Source organism: Hyperolius riggenbachi, chromosome 6, assembly GCF_040937935.1.
Source record: "Hyperolius riggenbachi isolate aHypRig1 chromosome 6, aHypRig1.pri, whole genome shotgun sequence".
NCBI lineage: Eukaryota > Metazoa > Chordata > Amphibia > Anura > Hyperoliidae > Hyperolius > Hyperolius riggenbachi.
In genome coordinates this window covers 13,184,864-13,199,053 of record NC_090651.1, presented here as the reverse complement: position 1 = coordinate 13,199,053, position 14,190 = coordinate 13,184,864, and positions in this window count along the sequence as shown.

Below are 14,190 nucleotides of genomic sequence, written 5' to 3'. Positions count from 1 at the left end.
CTGCGAGTTTTAGTTTTTATTATATTCATCAAAAAAGACATGAATTTTGACAAAAAAATGACTTTTTTAACTTGCTGTGCTGACATTTTTCAAATAAAGTAAAATTTCCTATACATTTGAGCGCGAAAGTTATTCTGCTACATGTCTTTGATAAAAAAAAAACCATTCAGTGTATATTTATTGGATTGGGTAAAAGTTATAGCGTTTACAAACTATGGTGCCAAAAGTGAATTTTCCCATTTTCAAGCATCTCTGACTTTTCTGCGCACCTGTCAGGTTTCATGAGGGGCTAAAATTCCAGGATAGTACAAATACCCCCCAAATGACCCCATTTTGGAAAGAAGACATCCCAAAGAATTCAGTGAGAGGCATGGTGAGTTCATAGAAGATTTTATTTTTTGTCACAAGTTAGCGGAAAATGACACTTTCTGACAAAAAAAAAAAGTTTCCATTTCTTCTAACTTGCGACAAAAAAAAATGAAATCTGCCACAGACTCACTATGCTCCTCTCTGAATACCTTGAAGTGTCTACTTTCCAAAATGGGGTCATTTGTGGGGTGTGTTCACTGTCCTGGCATTTTGGGGGGTGCCTAATTGTAAGCACCCCTGTAAAGCCTAAAGGTGCTCATTGGACTTTTGGCCCCTTAGCGCAGTTAGGCTGCAAAAAAGTGCCACACATGTGGTATTGCCGTACTCAGGAGAAGTAGTATAATGTGTTTTGGGGTGTATTTTTACACATACCCATGCTGGGTGGGAGAAATATCTCCGTAAATGACAATTGTTTAATTTTTTTTACACACAATTGTCTATTTATAGAGATATTTCTCCCACTCAGCATGGGTATGTGGAAAAATACACCCCAAAACACATTATACTACTTCTCCTGAGTACGGCGATACCACATGTGTGGCACTTTTTTGCACCCTAACTGCGCTAAGGGGCCCAAAGTTCAATGAGTACCTTTAGGATTTCACAGGTCATTTTGAGAAATTTCGTTTCAAGACTACTCCTCACGGTTTAGGGCCCCTAAAATGCCAGGACAGTATAGGAACCCCACAAATTACCCCATTTTAGAAAGAAGACACCCCAAGGTATTCCGTTAGGAGGATGGTGAGTTCATAGAAGATTTTTTTTTTTTGTCACAAGTTAGCGGAAATTGATTTTAATTGTTTTTTTTCACAAAGTGTCATTTTCCGCTAACTTGTGACAAAAAATAAAATCTTCTATGAACTCACCATACTCCTAACGGAATACCTTGGGGTGTCTTCTTTCTAAAATGGGGTCATTTGTGGGGTTCCTATACTGCCCTGGCATTTTAGGGGCCCTAAACCGTGAGGAGTAGTCTTGAAACCAAATGTCGCAAAATGACCTGTGAAATCCTAAAGGTACTCATTGGACTTTGGGCCTCTTAGCGCACTTAGGGTGCAAAAAAGTGCCACACATGTGGTACCGCCGTACTCAGGAGAAGTAGTATAATGTGTTTTGGGGTGTATTTTTACACATACCCATGCTGGGTGGGAGAAATATCTCTGTAAATGACAATTGTTTGATTTTTTTTACACACAATTGTCCATTTACAGAGAGATTTCTCCCAACCAGCATGGGTATGTGTAAAAATACACCACAAAACACATTATACTACTTCTCCTGAGTATGGCGATACCACATGTGTGACACTTTTTTGCAGCCTAGGTGCGCTAAGGGGCCCAACATCCTATTCACAGGTCATTTTGAGGCATTTGTTTTCTAGACTACTCCTCACGGTTTAGGGCCCCTAAAATGCCAGGGCAGTATAGGAACCCCACAAGTGACCCCATTTCAGAAAGAAGACACCCCAAGGTATTCCGTTAGGGGTATGGTGAGTTCATAGAAGATTTTATTTTTTGTCACAAGTTAGTGAAAAATGACACTTTGTGAAAAAACCAATAAAAATCCAATTTCCGCTAACTTTTGACAAAAAATAAAATCTTCTATGAACTCATCATACACCTAACAGAATACCTTGGGGTGTCTTCTTTCTAAAATGGGGTCACTTGTGGGGTTCCTATACTGCCCTGGCATTTTACGGGCCCAAAACTGTGAGTAGTCTGGAAACCAAATTTCTCAAAATGACTGTTCAGGGGTATAAGCATCTGCAAATTTTGATGACAGGTGGTCTATGAGGGGGCAAATTTTGTGGAACCGGTCATAAGCAGGGTGGCCTCTTAGATGACAGGATGTTTTGGGCCTGATCTGATGGATAGGAGTGCTAGGGGGGTGACAGGAGGTGATTGATGGGTGCGGTTAGAGGGGAAAATAGATGCAATCAATGCACTGGGGAGGTGTTCGGAAGGGGGTCTGAGGGGGATCTGAGGGTTTGGCCGAGTGATCAAGAGCCCACACAGGGCAAATTAGGGCCTGATCTGATGGGTAGGTGTGCTAGGGGGTGACAGGAGGTGATTGATGGGTGTCTCAAGGTTAGGGATGCTCATTCGGATTCCGCGGAAATGCAATTTCCGAAATTCCGATCGGAAATTGCATTTCCGTATCGGAATGCGGAAATCGGTAATGCTAGTGCCGTAGGCGGATTTCCGCCGGAAATCACGGAAATTTCCGCCGGAAATCGCGGAAAATCCACCCGACTTTAACATCGATTTTCTCAAAAACTATAAAGTCTTTTTGAAAACTTTTTTTTGCATCTTGTTCACAAGATTTGGTTTAATAAACGCTGAAAATTTGGTGTTTCTAGGACTTAAGGGGGCTTTTCTATTAACCACTAAAGTCGGCGGTTTTTTACTGTAATGTAAAATGCAGAAAATCTGCATCTGCCTATTTTCTGCATTTTACATTACAGTAAAAATCTGCCGACTTTAGCAGTTAATGGTAAAGCCCCCGTAAGTCCTAGAAACACCAAATTTTCAGGGTTTATTAAACAGAACCTTCTGAGCAAGATGCAAAAAAAAGTTTTTAAAAAGACCTTATAGTTTTTGAGAAAATTGATGTTAAAGTCGGGCGGAATTTCCGCGATTTCCGGCGGAAATTCCGCCTTGGAATGCGGAAATTGGTAGCGGAAAGCGGAATCGGTAATCGGTACATGACGGAATGCGGAATTACCGCGGAATCGGAATTTGGCATTCCGACCATCCCTACTCAAGGTGTGATTAGAGGGGGGAAATAGATGCAAGCAATGCACTAGCGAGGTGATCAGGGCTGGGGTCTGAGGACGTTCTGAGGTGTGGGCGGGTGATTGGGTGCCCGCAAGGGGCAGATTAGGGTCTAATCTGATGGGTAACAGTGACAGGTGGTGATAGGGGGTGATTGATGGGTAATTAGTGGGTGTTTAGAGGAGAGAAGAGATGTATACACTGCACTTGGGAGGTGATCTGATGTCGGATCTGCGGGCGATCTATTAGTGTGGGTGGGTGATCAGATTGCCCGCAAGGGGCAGGTTAGGGGCTGATTGATTGGTGGCAGTGACAGGGGGTGATTGATGGGTGGCAGTGACAGGGGGTGATTGATAGGTGATTGACAGGTGATCAGTGGGTTATTACAGGGAATAACAGATGTAATTATTGCACTGGCGAATTGATAAGGGGGGGGGGGTCTGAGGGCAATCTGAGCGTGTGGGCGGGTGATTGGGTGCCCGCAAGGGGTAGATTAGGGTCTATTCTGATGGGTAACAGTGACAGGTGGTGATAGGGGGTGATTGATGGGTGATTGATGGGTAATTAGTGAGTGTTTAGAGGAGAGAAGAGATGTAAACAATGCACTTGGGAGGTGATCTGATGTCGGATCTGCGGGCGATCTATTGGTGTGGGTGGGTGATCAGATTGCCCGCAAGGGGCAGGTTAGGGGCTGATTGATTGGTGGCAGTGACAGGGGGTGATTGATGGGTGGCAGTGACAGGGGGTGATTGATAGGTGATTGACAGGTGATCAGTGGGTTATTACAGGGAATAACAGATGTAATTATTGCACTGGCGAATTGATAAGGGGGGGGGGTCTGAGGGCAATCTGAGCGTGTGGGCGGGTGATTGGGTGCCCGCAAGGGGTAGATTAGGGTCTATTCTGATGGGTAACAGTGACAGGTGGTGATAGGGGGTGATTGATGGGTGATTGATGGGTAATTAGTGAGTGTTTAGAGGAGAGAAGAGATGTAAACAATGCACTTGGGAGGTGATCTGATGTCGGATCTGCGGGCGATCTATTGGTGTGGGTGGGTGATCAGATTGCCCGCAAGGGGCAGGTTAGGGGCTGATTGATGGGTAGCAGTGACAGGGGGTGATTGACGGGTGATTGACGGGTGATTGACGGGTGATTGACAGGTGATCAGGGGGGATAGATGCATATAGTACACGGGGGGGTCGGGGGGGGGGGGGGTCTGGGGAGAATCTGAGGGGTGGGGGGGTGATCAGGAGGGGGCAGTGGGCAGGGGGGGGGGATAAAAAAAAAAATAGCGTTGACAGATAGTGACAGGGAGTGATTGATGGGTGATTAGGGGGGTGACTGGGTGCAAACAGTGGTCTGGGGGGTGGGCAGGGGGGGGTCTGAGGGGTGCTGTGGGCGATCAGGGGGCAGGGGGGGGGGAAATCAGTGTGCTTGGGTGCAGACTAGGGTGGCTGCAGCCTGCCCTGGTGGTCCCTCGGACACTGGGACCACCAGGGCAGGAGGCAGCCAGTATCATAGGCTTTGTATACATTACAAAGCCTATTATACTATTTCCATGCGGCGATCCGGGTGCTAGTAACCCGCCGGCGCTTCCGAACGGCCGGCGGGTTACTACGAGCGGTGGGCGGAGCCAGTCCCCGGCGGCTGATCGCGTCACGAATGACGCGATCGCCGCATAGCCACCCACGCAGCCGCCCCCGCCGATGGGCGTATTGCGGTCGTTTGGGCCCGGACTTTGCCGCCGCCCATCGGCTGGGGGCGGTCCTCAAGTAGTTAAACTCTAGTCACCCAGTGACTGACTGTACCAAGTTTGGGGACTCTGGTTTTAATACTGTTATAATGACAGTGTTTTAAATTTTTACATTCAAGTGAATGGGTGAAATCTGATTTCTATTGCTGTTTTTTTCTCCACCCAATTTTTCCGGGTCCCCAAGAAGTGACCATGATTTTCAAGCTGAGCAAATGACTATGTGACCCATGTGTGGTTAATTAAGCTTTAGGCCTGTACGAGTAGGAATACTTTCAAAATGTCCCAGTCAATGTCTATGGGAAAAGTGGGGTCTCCAGAAGGCTGTCCCAGGGGCATGGAGGGTGGGATCGCTTAATAAAGCACATGCAACCTAGACCGCTATGGGCCAAAGAAGTATGCAAAGTGTGGATGGTGTGGCCAATCGTGGCCAATCTCAGCAGGGCGATAGCAGGAGGACAGAAGGACATCCTGACAGACACACATCGGTCAGCTATAGTTTCCCATTTCTAAGTAGGGCTGGCATCTGGTGCTTATTTAACTGGCAAAGCCAATGAAATTGATGCTTGTTGTCATTATTAATAGTAACAAATAGCAAGGCTGAGATTTTTTTCTCAGAAAAGTTGATAACATTATTTGTATTCCTCAGGTATCATTTAAGCCAGACTCCATTGAAACAAATGTTGTAGGTAGTTTTGAATAGTTTTTCCTGATGTCATGTGTTATGAAAATTAGTTTAGGTACTACAACTTTAATGTCCTGTCCAAACAAGAATTTGGGAAACTTCTCACCAAGAGTGACCACTGGCCAAAGAAAACAACAAATAAAATGTTGCCTGGTAGAGGTTGGGTTATGATCCGATCCTCACCTGGTTTCATTGTCCTCCCTCATTTCCTGTCCAGGACCGAAGGCAGGGGCTGGCGCCTGTGCACCTCCTCCCCTTCCCCCAGATTGTCCTCCCTTGCCCGATGCCACACCTGAATCTCGGCCAGGGCACTATCTACGTGGACTTATTATGTTCTCCTTGTTTTTTGTTGAGATTCCCTGGTCACACCATTTCCCTCCCACATTCCAAAAACAAATGAAAGTGAACCTGTAAGGAGAAAAACAGTAAAAGTTGGATACTCAGTAGAAGGAAGCCTCTAGATAGTCGAGAGGTTGCCCCCATCGTCCTCGACTCCACTGTTTCAGCACTTGGACAATCTAAGCATATCGGACAAGGGCTTGCCAAATATGCTCTCGTGGCCACGCTCCCATTTGTGTACGAGTGTGCATGCGCAAGTATGGTCTGCCCCTGTGCAGTAGCATGAGACCGCTCACGCACAGCTTTTTGCTTCATTTACGAGCTTCATGCTGCTGCGCAGGCGTGGACCGTACTCATGCAGGGCCATGCTTCTACATAGACAGGAACATGAATGAGAATAGAGTCCCGGCAAGCAGTGGTGGCATCGAGGAGAGAGCATGGCAAGCCTCTGGACTATCCCAAGGCTTCACTATACTGGGATAAGTATCTAACTTTTAATAAAAAAAAGGAAATAGGTGCTTTTTTTCTCATTACAGGTTGTGACAAGTGGCCATAAATAGACATAAAAAGACATTACAGCGATACTAATTAAAAGCAAGAAAATGTAACAAATAAAGAATAAAAAAAATGTAAAATAAATTGGCCTTAGTTTGGGGTTAACATTTACATTGGCGAGTTCTGAGGGTCATCACAGTATGGAAGGTGAAGCCCCACTGGGAGAAGGTGAAGAGCCCGCACATTAAATAATATCTGCGGCCGCTATGCTCTTGTCAGCACAATCCCTCCATAGTGTAGCGTGTCTGTTTGTGTCTACACTCCCACATGTCTGTAACTCCGGAACGTGCAGCTGATGTTTTGTTTTTTGTAAAAAGAAGAAGATTTTTTATATTTTTTTTAAACCAAACTGTTGGTTCCATCCTGAAAATTCTTTGGCTCGTGATTATCGATCCGCTGCCAGTTCTCAAACAGTAGATGATGTGTTACATGCTGGACAACCGCTCGCCAAGACAGAGAAATGGAGGAGGCCGTACAAACCACAGATGAATGTCAAAAAGAGCTGGACTTTTAGAATAAAAAAACCCAAAAAAAACACAATGTTGGCTATTAAAGGATAAAACGTTTCATGGTTTTCGGTCAATTTAGTTTAGTACTTTTCTTTGAAAGTTTACAAGATGCTGTTTTGTGTAACTTGAAAGTTTTATTCGACATTTAAAAGTTTAACAAGGACAGTACTGCTTTTAATTTTCCCGGCCTAAAACCTACTATTAAAAACTAACACTACTGTACCCACATACAGGATCTTCTCAAAAAATTAGCATATTGTGATAAAGTTCATTATTTTCTGTAATGTACTGATAAACATTAGACTTTCATATATTTTAGATTCAAATACACACAACTGAAGTAGTTCTAGCCTTTTATTGTTTTAATATTGATGATTTTGGCATACAGCTCATGAAAACCCAAAATTCCTATCTCAAAAAATTAGCATATTTCATCCGACCAATAAAAGAAAAGTGTTTTTAAAACAAAAAAAGTCAACCTTCAAATAATTATGTTCAGTTATGCACTCAATACTTGGTTGGGAATCCTTTTGCAGAAATGACTGCTTCAATGCGGCGTGGCATGGAGGCAATCAGCCTGTGGCACTGCTCAGGCGTTATGGAGGCCCAGGATGCTTCGATAGTGGCCTTAAGCTCATCCAGAGTGTTGGGTCTTGCGTCTCTCAACTTTCTCTTCCCAATATCCCACAGATTCTCTATGTAGTTCAGGTCAGGAGAGTTGGCATGCCAATTGAGCACAGTAATACCATGGTCAGTAAACCATTTACCAGTGGTTTTGGCACTGTGAGCAGGTGCCAGGTCGTGCTGAAAAATGAAATCTTCATCTCCATAAAGCTTTTCAGCAGATGGAAGCATGAAGTGCTCCAAAATCTCCTGATAGCTAGCTGCATTGACCCTGCCCTTGATAAAACATAGTGGACCAACACCAGCAGCTGACATGGCACCTCAGACCATCAGTGACTGTGGGTACTTGACACTGGACTTCAGGCATTTTGGCATTTCCCTCTCCCCAGTCTTCCTCCAGACTCTGGCACCTTGATTCCCGAATGACATGCAAAAATGCTTTCATCCGAAAAAAGTACTTTGGACCACTGAGCAACAGTTTAGTGATGCTTCTCTGTAGCCCAGGTCAGGCGCTTCTGCCGCTGTTTCTGTTTCAAAAGTGGGTTCATGCTTCCATCTTCTGAAAAGCTTTATGGAGATGAAGATTTCATTTTTCAGCCTGACCTGGCACCTGCTCACAGCGCCAAAACCACTGGTAAATGGTTTACTGACCATGGTATTACTGTGCTCAATTGGCCTGTCAGCTCTCCTGACCTGAATCCCATAGAGAATCTGTAGGATATTGTGAAGAGAAAGTTGAGAGATGCAAGACCCAACACTCTGGATGAGCTTAAGGCCGCTATCGAAGCATCCTGGGCCTCCATAACACCTGAGCAGTGCCACACGCTGATTGCATTCATGCCACGCCGCATTGAAGCAGTCATTTCTGCAAAAGGATTCCCAACCAAGTATTGAGTGCATAACTGAACATAATTATTTGAAGGTTGGCTTTTTTTGTTTTAAAAACACTTTTCTTTTATTGGTCGGATGAAATATGCTAATTTTTTGAGATAGGAATTTTGGGTTTTCATGAGCTGTATGCCAAAATCATCAATATTAAAACAATAAAAGGCTTGAACTTCTTCAGTTGTGTGTATTTGAATCTAAAATATATGAAAGTCTAATGTTTATCAGTACATTACAGAAAATAATAAACTTTATCACGATATGCTAATTTTTTGAGAAGATCCTGTACAGGGCATTACTTCAGTGGCAACAATGATCATCATCACCCACCCTCCTTCTCCAATGTTTATCCCTACCTGCCCTACTTGTCTTACCTCATTGAACCCCACAGCCTGGGTGCTAATATGAGAGGCAGATAATTTGGGTTTTGCGCGACGCTAGGTAATTTGGGTTCCGTCATAGACAACAATATTGATAAAGGGTTCCATTCTTAAGATCAGGTGTTTTTGTGGCTACACTTTATATGGTTGTGCAGGCCCAGTCCGCCCACGATGCCAAGTGAGGCGACTTCCAGTGAAGACAGTGCCTGGCCAACCTATACTGGGGGCACCCAGGGCCGGCGCTACCATAGAGGCAAAGGGGGCAATTGCCCCAGGGACCCAGAGCTTGTAGGGGCCCCCAGTGGCTACAAGAGGAATTTTTTTTCCAAAAATACCTTATTATAAGTTTCAAAGGAAAAAAAATACACATTAAAAAACCCGCCGACTTTAACGGTTAATAGCAAATCCACCTTAAATGCTAGAAACACCAAATTTGCAGGATATGTTAAGAAGATCACTGGGAATTTTGAAGGAAAAAAGTATACTTTTAAATGCGGTAAATGTCACTTTTAGTACCTAACGGTAGTGTAATTTTACATGCATCAAAAGAAAGAGCAATACATTTCCTGACGGGGTTTCCAGGGGGTCCATACGCAGCCCCAGCGCTTTGGCCAGGGATCGCTATACAGCCGCAATATGGCTGCATGAAGATCCCTGGCATTTTTTCCTATTTTCCCCAATTTTTTTTTTTTGTTTAGAGTGCGGGATTTTTTTTTTTTTTAATTATGTGGCGTCCCCCTCCTGAAACTTTTTAACCCCTTGTCTCCCATGCAGGCTGGGGTAGCCAGAATGTGGAGCTCCGACCGATTGGGGCTTCACACCCTGACTATACCAGCTGCAAAAAAGCTCCCTTAATGCCGATTTTTCTTCCGGGGTATGTGGGGAGCCCCCCAGGTTTATTTTGCCCTGGGGCCCCACTGTTGCTTAAACCGGCCCTGGGGGCACCTGTACCTGACTAACCTATACTGGGGGCAACTGTACCTAGCTACTGATACTGGTGCACCTATACCTGGCTACCTACCTATACTAATGGTACTTTTTGTGGGGCTCACATAACGTACGGTGCAAATTGTCAGGTGCTGTGCGATCATTTCAATTTGCGGGGGAAGGTTTGCCTCAGGCAGCAAAAAGTCTGGAACCAGCCCTGTGGGTGTGAAGATCCTGATGGGCACACTTGTTTAATGACCCTTGTGAGATGGGCCCCCAGGCTGTGTGGGTCATCTCAGTGGTAGGCAAGGGAAATGGTGCGAACATTGGGGGCCCTAATAAAGTTTTTCAGAAGGGCCCATGAGTTGTAGTTACGTCACTGGATGGACGTCACTTTACTGCCCACACCAAACGCTCACTGCCACCTCCAAGCACCTGGCAGATCCAGGGCAGAAGCCGACAGGAGGAGGAGGAGGATGCACCGCCTGCCAGCTTCCTGTGTAGAAAGAAAAAGAAACATAATTTCAAAACATAATTACAGCGATCAGGATGTCTACATTCCTGTCCTTACCATTCAGCGCAGAGTTAAGCTTTAAGCACAGGTCCGTTTAAAAATCATCACCAGCACTTTGCAAGTGTTTTATAGCAATAGAGGGGGAAAAAAATCAGGAAATTAGAAAAATAATGAGGGGTCTAATGAGTAACAAAGGACCCACATAAGGACAATCAATCAGGGAACATCATAAAATCACGATAATGAACAGCGAATCAACTTCTCACATGGCTGGGAAGAGAGGAAAGAGTGGCCGGCGCCAATCCATTAATCATTATTTCACAGCCACCCCTTTCGACGGGCTTCATCCGCGTGACAATTTGTTGATGATACACAAGGCGAAGCCATCGAGGTCTGTCACAACATTTTTCCAAGGCGCTCTGTTTAAGAGGAAAAACCCTGAGGTGTTAAGAGAGCACTAATCTTTAAAAAGGTTAATTTATTCATAGAGCTTTTGACAGAGATGTATAGGCAAGCCAAAGACTACGGCGAGTTCCTCCCGGGGGAGGGGGGAGCGCGGGCGTCCGCTCTCTCTATTCCAGATAGGATGAAAATTGCTGGAATAAGATAAATAAAACACAATTATTTGCTGAGTCGCCGGGTCTTAAGGCGGCCTGTGTCCGCTTAGCGACGGCAGTCTCGCTTTGTGGCCTTCCGGACTCAAGATGGATGGACGGCGGAGGATGGCACTAGGCCTAAAACTTGCCACTCAAAAATACCAAGGAAGGATAAAGTTTTGTATTTGAATCAGAGGAAAATGTAATCTCCATTTTATTTACCTGAAGGAAGTCTGAGGTCAGTTTCTCACTGGAAACCGGTGTTGTGGGAGCGCTGCGGTGCGAAGAGCACATGGGCGTAACAATCACCCCTGCAACCCCTGCCATCGCAGGGGGGGCAAGAGTCTTTGGGGTACCCTCCTCTTCCCTCTCCCCAACTGCAAGTGCAGCCAATTAGCAAAGAAACCTCCCCATTCGCTTACTAAAATTGTCCTTGACACCTCCCCCACCATGCAGAGCACTCTCTGCCGCCATTTGCTGGCTCCCGATCACGTGACCCTCATGGGGTTCCGGGACCAAGTGGGTCCCGTGTTATTTTTGATGGGGGGCCCTTTGAAGTCTAGTTTTGCCCCTGGAAGAGCACATCGCATCGTTAAAAATAGCCTTTGGAGGTTACCGTGGCAAAGGGGCGGTAATCTCACTTCTGGCTGCAAGCCAAGCAGGAAATGAGTGTCTGTGGAGGTCACTTCCTGTGGCCGGAATTAGAATTGCAGGGAAGTGTATTGAAAAAATATGCTTCTGTGCATGCATGCCCCAACGTGCCCCTCCCCCCTCCCACATTTTTTTTAAAAAAGATAGCTCTCCATAGACTCACACGGCTTCTGGTTCACCACATGTGGCCGCACATGTTGCCTGACAACTAGAGTTGGGCCGAACGGTTCGCCTGCGAACGGTTCCATGCGAACTTCAGTGGTTCGCGTTCGCGTCCCGCAGGCGAACTTTTGCGGAAGTTCGGTTCGCCCCATAATGCACCATGAGGGTCAACTTTGACCCTCTACATCACAGTCAGCAGGCCCAGTGTAGCCAATTAGGCTACACTAGCCCCTGGAGCCACTCCCCCCCTAATAAAAAGCAGGCAGCGGTGGCCATTACGCTCACTCGTGTGCCTGCGTTAGTGAGAGTAGGGCGAGCTGCTGCAGACTGTCTCTCATAGGGAAAGATTAGTTAGGCTTAGCTTGTTCCAGGCTGCATACCTGTTCTGTTCAGTGAGCCCACCATACCTGTTCTGTTCAGTGAGCCCACTGGATACCTGCATACCTGTTCAGTGAACCTGCCACTGCATACCTGTTCTGTGAACCCACCACTGCATACCTGTACTGTGAACCCACCACTGCATACCTGTTCAGTGAACCTGCCACTGCATACCTGTTCAGTGAACCCGCCACTGCATACCTGTACTGTGAACCCACCACTGCATACCTGTTCAGTGAACTCACCACTGCATACCTGTTCAGTGAACCCACCACTGCATACCTGTTCAGTGAACCCACCACTGCATACCTGTTCAGTGAACCTGCCACTGCATACCTGTTCTGTGAACCCACCACTGCATACCTGTTCTGTGAACCCACCACTGCATACCTGTTCAGTGAACCCGCCACTGCATACCTGTTCTGTGAACCCACCACTGCATACCTGTTCTGTGAACCCGCCACTGCATACCTGTTCAGTGAACCTGCCACTGCATACCTGTTCTGTGAACCCACCACTGCATACCTGTACTGTGAACCCACCACTGCATACCTGTTCAGTGAACCCACCACTGCATACCTGTTCAGTGAACCCACCACTGCATACCTGTTCAGTGAACCCGCCACTGCATACCTGTTCTGTGAACCCACCACTGCATACCTGTTCTGTGAACCCACCACTGCATACCTGTTCAGTGAACCTGCCACTGCATACCTGTTCAGTGAACCTGCCACTGCATACCTGTTCTGTAAACCCACCACTGCATACCTGTACTGTGAACCCACCACTGCATACCTGTTCAGTGAACCTGCCACTGCATACCTGTACTGTTCAGTGAACCCGCCACTGCATACCTGTTCTGTTCAGTGAACCCGCCACTGCATACCTGTTCTGTTCAGTGAACCCGCCACTGTATTCCTGTTCAGTGAACCCGCCACTGCATACCTGTTGTGTTCAGTGAACCCGCCACTGTATACCTGTTCAGTGAACCTGCCACTGCATACCTGTTCTGTGAACCCACCACTGCATACCTGTTCTGTTCAGTGAACCCGCCACTGCATACCTGTTCTGTTCATCAGCCAGGCGACCATATGGGCTGTAAAGCCACCAAAACCTGCACTCTTGCCATGGTGCGCACCAGTCCAGCACGGCCGTCACTACACAAACAGCTGTTTGCGGTGCGTTACACGGTGAGTTTGGTGTGTCAGTGTGAAGCAGTACCTTAATTACACTACCTGATTGATGTATACACATGCAAGATGTTTTAAAGCACTTTAGGCCTGTCATTTAGCATTCAATGTGATTTCTGCCCTTAAAACGCTGCTTTGCGTCAAATCCAGATTTTTCCCGGGGACTTTTGGCATGTATCCCACTCCTCCACCTGGAGGTCCAGGTGTTAGACCCCTTGAAACATCTTTTCCATCACTTTTGTGGCCAGCATAATTTTTTTTTTTCAAAGTTCGAATCCCCATTGAAGTCTATTGCGGTTCGCAAACTTTTACGCGAACCGAACCTTACGCGGAAGTTCGCGAACCCGGTTCGCGAACCTAAAATCGGAGGTTCGGCCCCACTCTACTGACAACGCGCTGTTGCTCTTGCAGTAAATTGACACTTCCGTCGGTTAACGTCACACCAGGGGCTTGATTCACTAAACCGTTTTCACGTGCATATTTGTGTTTGTGGCGCAATGGTGAATTTTCATGCAAAATCACAAACTTTCGTGCAAAAACATAACCGTTGCGCACGCAAATTCGCAATCACGCACAAACGCATAAATGCGCACAAAAATGGCCATGATATGAGTTATCATGGTTTACTGAATCCAGGGATGGTCGTAGTCAGCCAACTTCGCTACGCTGGAACTACGTGTAGTTCTACGCAATTACGCTTGCACAAACTACGGTTTCGAAATCAGAAACTTCGCTACGTTTGCATTTCGTAGACTACGCGTTAAAATATGGTAGCTTGGCGTAGAGCGAAGCGTAGTGTATGCGGACGCTTATGCCCTTATGCGGAAAAATTTCCGCAATAATCCGCTAAATATGCGCATGGGTGAACTAATATATGCGTACATTCCACCTTCCAATGCGGA